The sequence below is a fragment of the Trichosurus vulpecula genome, chromosome 1, assembly GCF_011100635.1.
Source record: "Trichosurus vulpecula isolate mTriVul1 chromosome 1, mTriVul1.pri, whole genome shotgun sequence".
In the NCBI taxonomy this organism is placed as follows: domain Eukaryota; kingdom Metazoa; phylum Chordata; class Mammalia; order Diprotodontia; family Phalangeridae; genus Trichosurus; species Trichosurus vulpecula.
This window is the reverse complement of record NC_050573.1, coordinates 440,670,376-440,678,414: the sequence shown is the minus strand read 5'-3', so window position 1 is coordinate 440,678,414 and position 8,039 is coordinate 440,670,376. Positions and strand designations below refer to the sequence as shown.

The 8,039-nt window shown below is 38.6% G+C and overlaps 1 non-coding gene across 1 annotated transcript; it reads left to right on the top strand.

Moving 5' to 3' along the window:
• The first annotated feature begins 392 nt into the window (after positions 1-392).
• On the top strand, positions 393-521 carry LOC118835106. The gene has a single exon (XR_005009454.1). It is a non-coding gene; the product is annotated as a U6atac minor spliceosomal RNA (small nuclear RNA).
• The last annotated feature ends 7,518 nt before the right edge of the window (positions 522-8,039 follow it).

Below are 8,039 nucleotides of genomic sequence, written 5' to 3'. Positions count from 1 at the left end.
ATGCAAATTTGGGGTGGATTCTCTAAATTTGTACATCTTACGTTTCTCTTGAGCTATTTCAATTCTGCTTTGCTCATAGAACAGAGTACCTTCTTTGATGAGGACACGCCATGCTGGGCAGTCCTATGCCAGTGTCTCCCATGTCATTCAATCAATTACAAAGTTCTTCAGAGAGACCTTGAGAGTATCCTTGTGTTGCTTCTTCCTACCACCCTATGAGCACTTACTTTGTGTGAGTCCTCTGTAAAACAGTCTCTTAAGCAAGCTTATTTTTGGCATTCGAACAACGTGGCCAGCCCATCAGTAGAATTTGAATGTTTGGCAGTTTAGTGTGAGAAAAGACCTCAGTGTCTGGTACCTTATCTTGCCGGGTGATCTTCAACACCTGCCAAGTGTTGTATGAAACAAGAAAAGGTTAGCACTCCCCTTGATAAGAAAGGAAGAGGTCCTAATGGCCTTTACAACACATATATGGTTAAGGCATTGCCACCTACCCTCTGGCATCTAACCATCAAGAATGTCAGTATTAACTATCCTTTGAAAATGGGTTCTTTGTCCACCTGCTACTGGAGAGGCTGAGCCTGCTGGATTGCTCAAGTTTGGAAATTCTGTGCTACTGTGGGCTAAGGCAGCTGGTGTCCATATTAGGCCCAGCACCAATATGGTGTGCTCCTAGGAGCAGGGTGGCAGGGAGGTGGAGGAGGGGTGAGGAACAAGGCTGACAAGCAGGCCCAAGTCTGAAACAGAGCAAGTCAAAGTTACCATGATGGTCAATAGAAGGTTCATTATCATGTGAGTTATCATTATGTATTCAGGATGTAATCAGGATGTATTTCAAACTAGGGAAGATAGGGAAACAGGAAAAAAAGAAGGAAGGAAGAAGGAAGGGGAAGGGAGAAAGGAAGAATGAAGGAATGAGGGAATGAAGGAAAGAAAATAGGTTTTTTAACGTGTCTGCAGCCTTAAATAAAATATGCTTTCCTTGATCCAGGAATTATTTTTTTCTTCTTTCAATGGACTGGTACATCTTAAGTATTGATATGTTTCATGAGAAATCTCTCTGATGGCTATGAGGGACATTAAAAATAAAATTCGTTTGTAAGGAAAATCAGATTCTTTTTCCCCAACAGATGCTCCTGATCTCTTAGTCCACAACAGCATTTCTCCAATTGGGATAGGAAGAAAAGTCATGAAAGAAGTTGTAAAAGGAGAATAAAAGTTGATTCCCATACATTCTACTTTTGAGGCCCAGATTGGGTCCCTTTCTGGTTTAACCAGTGATACAGTAGAGAGCAACCTCAATTTGAATGAATGCATAAGGACTCACTATGTGCTAAGCATTGTACTTGAAGTAAAAAACAGAGGCAAGACAATCCCTTGCTCCCTGTTCTCCAAGAGCTCACATTCTAATTGGAGGAGACAAAAAATGTGTTGAAGAGTTTATCTACAAAGAAGATGGAAATACCTGGAGGTCTTCAGAATCTACTGACTGGCAGATGGCTCTGCCTGTAGGTCTGGAGGGCCCAGTCAGAGAGCAAATAGGGTATATAGCATGGCAAGGCACAATGGAAAGGTGTACCAGAGGGATTTTAGATAATGAATCTTGTTTCATCCAAATGATATGGGCAACCATAGCCACCCCACAGTGGGAGGGGAAGGAGGAGAAGTTAGTGGGCACTGGATCACTAATTAGGAAAAGAGAAGTGGGCCCAAGAATCAAAGCATAGTAGGACCCCTGGATTCCTACCCAAAGTGATGTGGATGGGAGTTCAAGTGAGAGGGAAAAGGTGGGGAAGGGTGAGAAAATTTGGAAATAAAATTGAATTTTTAAAAATCAAGTGGGAGAAGGAAAGGGGAAGGGGACATTGAGAGGAAAGTTGAGAAGTAAAATCTTCCCATAGTACTTCCTCCTTCTGAGCCCTCCAGTGCCCAGGGGATTATGAGTGGTGGGTGGGCTAGGCAGGGCAGGGAAGGAAAGGGAAGAGAAAAAGAAGGTTCTAATTGTATTATAAAGCAGCACTCATCAAAACTACTTGGTACTGGCTAACAAATAGAGGGACAGATCAGTGGAATAGGTTGGGTACACAAGACACAGTAGTCAACGGTTGTAGTAATCTACTATTTGATAAATCCAAAGACCACAGCTTCTGGGATAAGAAATCACTATTTGACAAAAACTGCTGGGAAAACTGGAAAATAGTGTGGCAGAAACTGGGCATAGACCAACATCTGACACCATATACCAAAATAAAGTCCAAATGGGTACCCAATTTAGATATAAAGGATGACACTATAAACAAATTACGGGAGCAAGGAACAGTTTATCTGTCAGATTTATGGAGAATGCAGGAATTTATGAACAAACAAGAGATAGAGAACATTATAAAGTGCAAAATTGATAGTTTTGATTATCCATTGATTAAATTGAAAAGTTTTTGCACAAACAAAGCCAATACAACCAAGATTATGAGGGAAGCAGAAAACTGGGAAAGAATTTTTACAACTAGTGTCTCTGATAAAATCCTCATTTGTAAAATATATAGAGAACTGAGTCAATTTTACAGGAATACATCTATCTATCTATCTATCTGTCTATCCATCTATCTAAGTACCTATCTACCTATCTTTCTATCACTCACCACCATCAATCCATCCACTCATTCATTCATCTATCTATCCATCTATCTATCATCCATCCATCCACCTACTCATCCATTATTTAGCCATTCATCTATCTACCCACTCATCCATCTATCTATCTGCCCATTCATCCATATATTCATCTATTCATTCACCCGTTTGTCCACCTGTGTATCTCTATCTATCCATCTATCTATCCACCCACCCAGTCATCCATCTGTCTATGTATATGTCATTTTGCTCATAGAATATAAGCCCTTGAAGAGCAGACTGTTTCATCTTTGTCTTTGTAGCACCTAGCACAGTGACTGACATATAGTGGGAGTTTAAAAAATATTTGTTTTGTAAATTAATCAATTGATGGAACAGCAATGGAGTTAAAGTCAACTTATTCCTCCCTTTTTCTGCCAGCATAGACTGGAAATATCCAGGCCATTTCCAGTGGTGTCCTGGTCACTATTTTACACCAGGCACTTGGAAAGGTGGGGGAGGGGGAGGGAAGAAAGAAGTACACAGGACACACTTTTAAGTTCAATCTGCATTATTAATATTTTCTCCATCAATTTCTTGAGACTACCTAATTAACAAATCAATAAATCATACTCTGAAATGCTCACACTGAAAATCTAACAATTGGCTCTTGCACCCCTGTTGGAGCTGGTCCCAGCCAACCCCTGGCCATCTTTCTGATTGACCTCACAGAGGAGGTATAATTTTTAAGAAAAACTGTAATCTGACTCCATAACACAGTAGTCCTGTGATGAATGGCAGTTAGAGAGTGTAAGTATTAATACCACTCTTTAACAGGTTAGGAAATCAAGGGTCAGAGAGGTTAAGTCTTATGGCTTAAATTCTTATGGCTTGTAAGTAGAAGAACTGGGACTCAAGCCCAAATTTTATGACTCCATTCAGTGTTTTTTCCCTACCATCACACTTAAAATACATGATGGCATATGTGAATTCAGGGCACTCCTACCTGCTGCTAGCTGATTCTTCCTAGAGTCCAGGTCCAGTATTGTCTTACCTTTGCTCGGAAATTTTCACTTTTTCCCTATTGTCTTTTAAAATAAAATTTAAATTCTGCCTGGCATTGAAAGCCTAAACATTTTAGTCTCTACCTACCTTTCTGGTCTTTTCTCTCATTCACCCTCATATACTTTGTACTTACTCCAAACTGAACTATTCGCTGTTCTCAGGAGAGAGAGAGGGAGAGAGGGGAGGAAAAGGGAGGGAGCGAGGGAGGGAAAGGAAAGAGAGAGAAAGGAGGGAGAGGGTGAGGGAAGGAAGGAGAGGAAGAGGGAAGGAAGGAAAGGGAGAGGGAAAGAGGAAAAGGGAGGGAGGGAAAGAAAGAGAGAAAGGAGGGAGAGAGTAAGGGAAGGAAGGAGAAGGAAAAAGGGAGATGGAGAGGGAAAGAGAATGAGGAAAGGAGGGAAGGAGGGAGAGGGAGAATGAAAGAAAGAGGGAAAGGGGAGAGAAAGGGATTCTAAAAATCCCTGGGACAAGCATCATGAGTAATAATAGTAGGCTGCTATCTCTAAGTACACACTATACTTTCACCTTGACTGAGTGAATAGTTCGACACAGGATTTTTTGTGCAGCTATCGAAAAAAAGCTTCAAGATGTCAACATAGTCTAGTGGTTCCTGTGGTGAATTGCCTAATGGTCATTTCCACACTGCTACTTCTTTACTTTCAAAGGTGGCCCCATAAGACCATAAAACTAGAGCTGGAATTAAACATCAGAGGTCATCTAGTCCAACCCTCCCATTTTAAAGATGGAGAAACTGAAGCCCACTAAGCTTCTTAAGTGATTTGACCAAAATCAGATAGGCAATAAATGATAGAGGTGGGGTTTTTAACCCAGATCTTCTAAATCCAGAGTCAGTGCTATATCATATTTTCTACTCAAATATACTCCTTGCCCTGAAGTTTTTCTAATGAATCAGCCAACAAATGAGAAGAGTCTGTTGGGGAAAGTGAGGATATTGCATAATTTCAAGTCAATGGATGCTAACAACCATTGGTGGGGCTCCATTATTTTTCTTTTGCCCTTCAGAAGCATTAGAAATATTCTCCCGGGGGGAGGGTAGAAATGGGGAGAAAATGTGTAATTCAAACTCTTGTGAAAATCAATGCTGAAAACTAAATATGTTAAATAAATAAATTTAATAAAAAAAAATAATTAAAAAAAAAGAAATATTCTCCCAAAGAGTGCTGGTTGTTATTCTCCATTCAAATATTTGTCGCTTCTTCTCAAATCCCTCCAAAGTCTGGAGATCACTCGCAGACCTTTAAAGTATTTCAAAATATATCCAATATCATACATTTTTATGGTTGTCCACTGAGGTCAAAATGAACAATTAAAATATGGACTCATGCTTGGCACTGAAATGGACTGAAAGACAGAATTTTCAGAATTGGAAGGGAGAGGAGACCACCTAGCCCACCCTGTAATAGAACAAGAATCCTTGTTCCAACATGCATGACAGTGGTCATCCAGCTATTTAAAATTTTTTTATTTATTTTTAATTTATGAAATAAAACAAGCATTTCTATAACAGTATAATAAAAAAGATCATTGCACATGAAACTGCAAAACTGTTATGTTCAACTTGCTATTCCTTTTAAACATATAAGAAATTTATCATGTGAATTTCTTTTTTTTCTTTTTATCTTCCCTCCCCCACCCTAGAGATGGCTACCATTAGAAACAAATATGTATGTGTACACACACACACACACACACACACACACACACAAACACACAAATGTATATCTCCCAAGGCAGCCCATTTCACTCTTGGCCAACTCTGTTAGGAAATATTCCCCACCATCAAACCTAAATTTTCTTTTTTTTCAAATACCACTCATAGCTCCTAGTTCTGCCTTTTGGGGTCAGTAGCAAAAAAAAAAAAAAAAAAAAAAAAAAAAAAAGAGTCCAATCCCTCCTCTATGGCAATCCTCAGGTACTTGAGGATGTTATCATGTCCCTGCTAAGTCTTCCCTTCTACACACTAAGAATCCCTACTTCCTTCCATTGATCCTTATATGGGGTGTTCTTTAGCTCCTTCACTATCCTGGTTGTTCTCTTCTGATCTCTCTACATTATTAATGTCCATAAGCTGAATTTTATACTCTGAATATCACATCACCACTCTCACACCTACTCAATAAACTCCAAGGGCTCCCTAATGCTTCAAGGATCAAATACAATATCTGATGTTTAGCATTCTAAGCCCTTCATAACCTAGCCTCCCTCTACCATTCCAGTCTTTTTATACCTTACACTGCCCCACCTTCATCCCCGGTCTACCCACCCATACACACTCACACACACACTCACACACACACACACACACACACACACACACACACACACACAGATGCTCTGTTTTATTTTATTCTGCAACACCAGCTTCCTTGCTGTTCAATAAACAAGACACTCATCTCTCAGCTCTGGGCATTTTCTCTGGCTGTCTTCTGTGACTAGAATCCTCTCCCTCCTCATCTCTACTTCCTGTCTTCCTTGGTTTCCTTCAAGTTTCTACTAAAATTCCATCTTCTACAAGAAGCCTTTCCCAACCCTTCTTAATTTTAATGCCTCCCCTCTTTTAATTATTTACTATTTTATAGTAAATAATTAATCAAGCATATAATTAATTAAATAATTGAATTTATTAAATAATTAAATAGTTGATCATGTACATAAATTGTTTGTACATATCTATTCGCTTATTGTTTTCCTCATTAGACTGTGAAGTCTTTGAGGGCAGGAACCATCTTTTTGCCTCTTTTTATATCCTTAGCACTTAGCACAGTGCCTGACACAGAGTAAGGACTTAATAAATGTTTACTGACTAACAGCTCAGAACAGAATATATTGGGATTATTACCACCACTACCCAATTCTGGACACTATGCCTGCAATCATTCAACCAAAAAGTTAGCTTTTTTTGGCTACCCTAATCACCCCACTGACTCAGATGGAACTTGTAGTCCCCTAAAACTGCAATATCTTTATTGAATGAATAGCTGTCTAGGCAGGCCTCACCTATCTTATACCTGTGAAACTACCCAAGATTATTCATGACTTTACCTTTATTCCTATTAAGACTCAGTCAAGTGTTCTAGCTTTTCAGAATCTATTTAGATCCTGATTCTGTAGTCCAATATGGTAGCCATCCCTCCAGCTCTGGGTCATTAGCAAATTCAAGAAATATACCATCTATACCTCTATCCAAATCACTGATTAAAATATTTAGCAGCACAAGCCAAACCCAGATCCCTCACGTGTTCCTCTAGAGGCCTCCTTCCCAGATGACATTGAATCAATAGTGACTACTCATTGGTTTTCAACAGTTCGAAATCTGATTTTCCATCAGTCACCATGTCTTTCCATCTTGTTCACAAAAGTTTCTTGAGAGACTTTATCAAACGCTTTGCTAAAAACTAAGCAAACTATATCTGCAACATAACCCTGATCTACCAATCTAACTGCCCTATTAAAAAAAAAAGGAAATAAGGTTAATCTGGCCTGACCTGTTCCTGTTAATGCTAATGATGACTCATTTGCATCAGTGTTTCCTATTTTGTTTTGATAACCATCCCTCTAATAACATGCTTGGAAATTTTGCCAGAAATCTACATCAAGTTAGCTGGGCTGTAGGTTATAGGTCCCATTCTTTTTCTTTTTTCTCCCCCAAACCAGGCAGTACTTTTCCCCTTCTCTTTCCTTTTTTAAATTTATTTCTTACATATATATTTATTTTATTCTGGACTTAAGAACAAAAGAAGCATTTCCATAACAAAGTAAAATTTTTAAAAATCAATTGCACATGAAACTGCAAATCTATTATGCACAACTTGCTATTCTTTTTAAATATATAATAAAGTTACCTTGTAACTTTCTTTTTTCTTCTGTCTCTTCCCCACCCTATGAATAGCTATTATTAGACACAAATATGTATGCATATGTAAAATCATTCTACGTATACTTCTATTTATCAGTTCTTTCTCTGGATGCAGGTAGCATCTTCCTCCATATGTCCTTTCTAGGTAATTTGGGTATTTTTAATAGAATGACTTAGTCACTCTAAGTTGTTCTTAAAACAATATTACTGTTACTGTATACAACGTTCTCTTGGTTCTGCTCATTTTGCTCTTCATTATTTCATGTAAGTCTATCCATGTTTTTCTAAAATAAATGAGCTCACCGTTTCTTATAGCACAGGAGTATTCCATCATGATCACATGATGTTCAGCCATTCCCCAATTGACAGCCATCCCTACAATTTCCAGTTCTTTGCCACCATAAAGAGAGCTGTTATAAATATTTTAGAACATAGAGGGGTTTTTTTCCTTTTTCCCTAATGATCTTTGGCAGCAAACCACTTAGTAGTG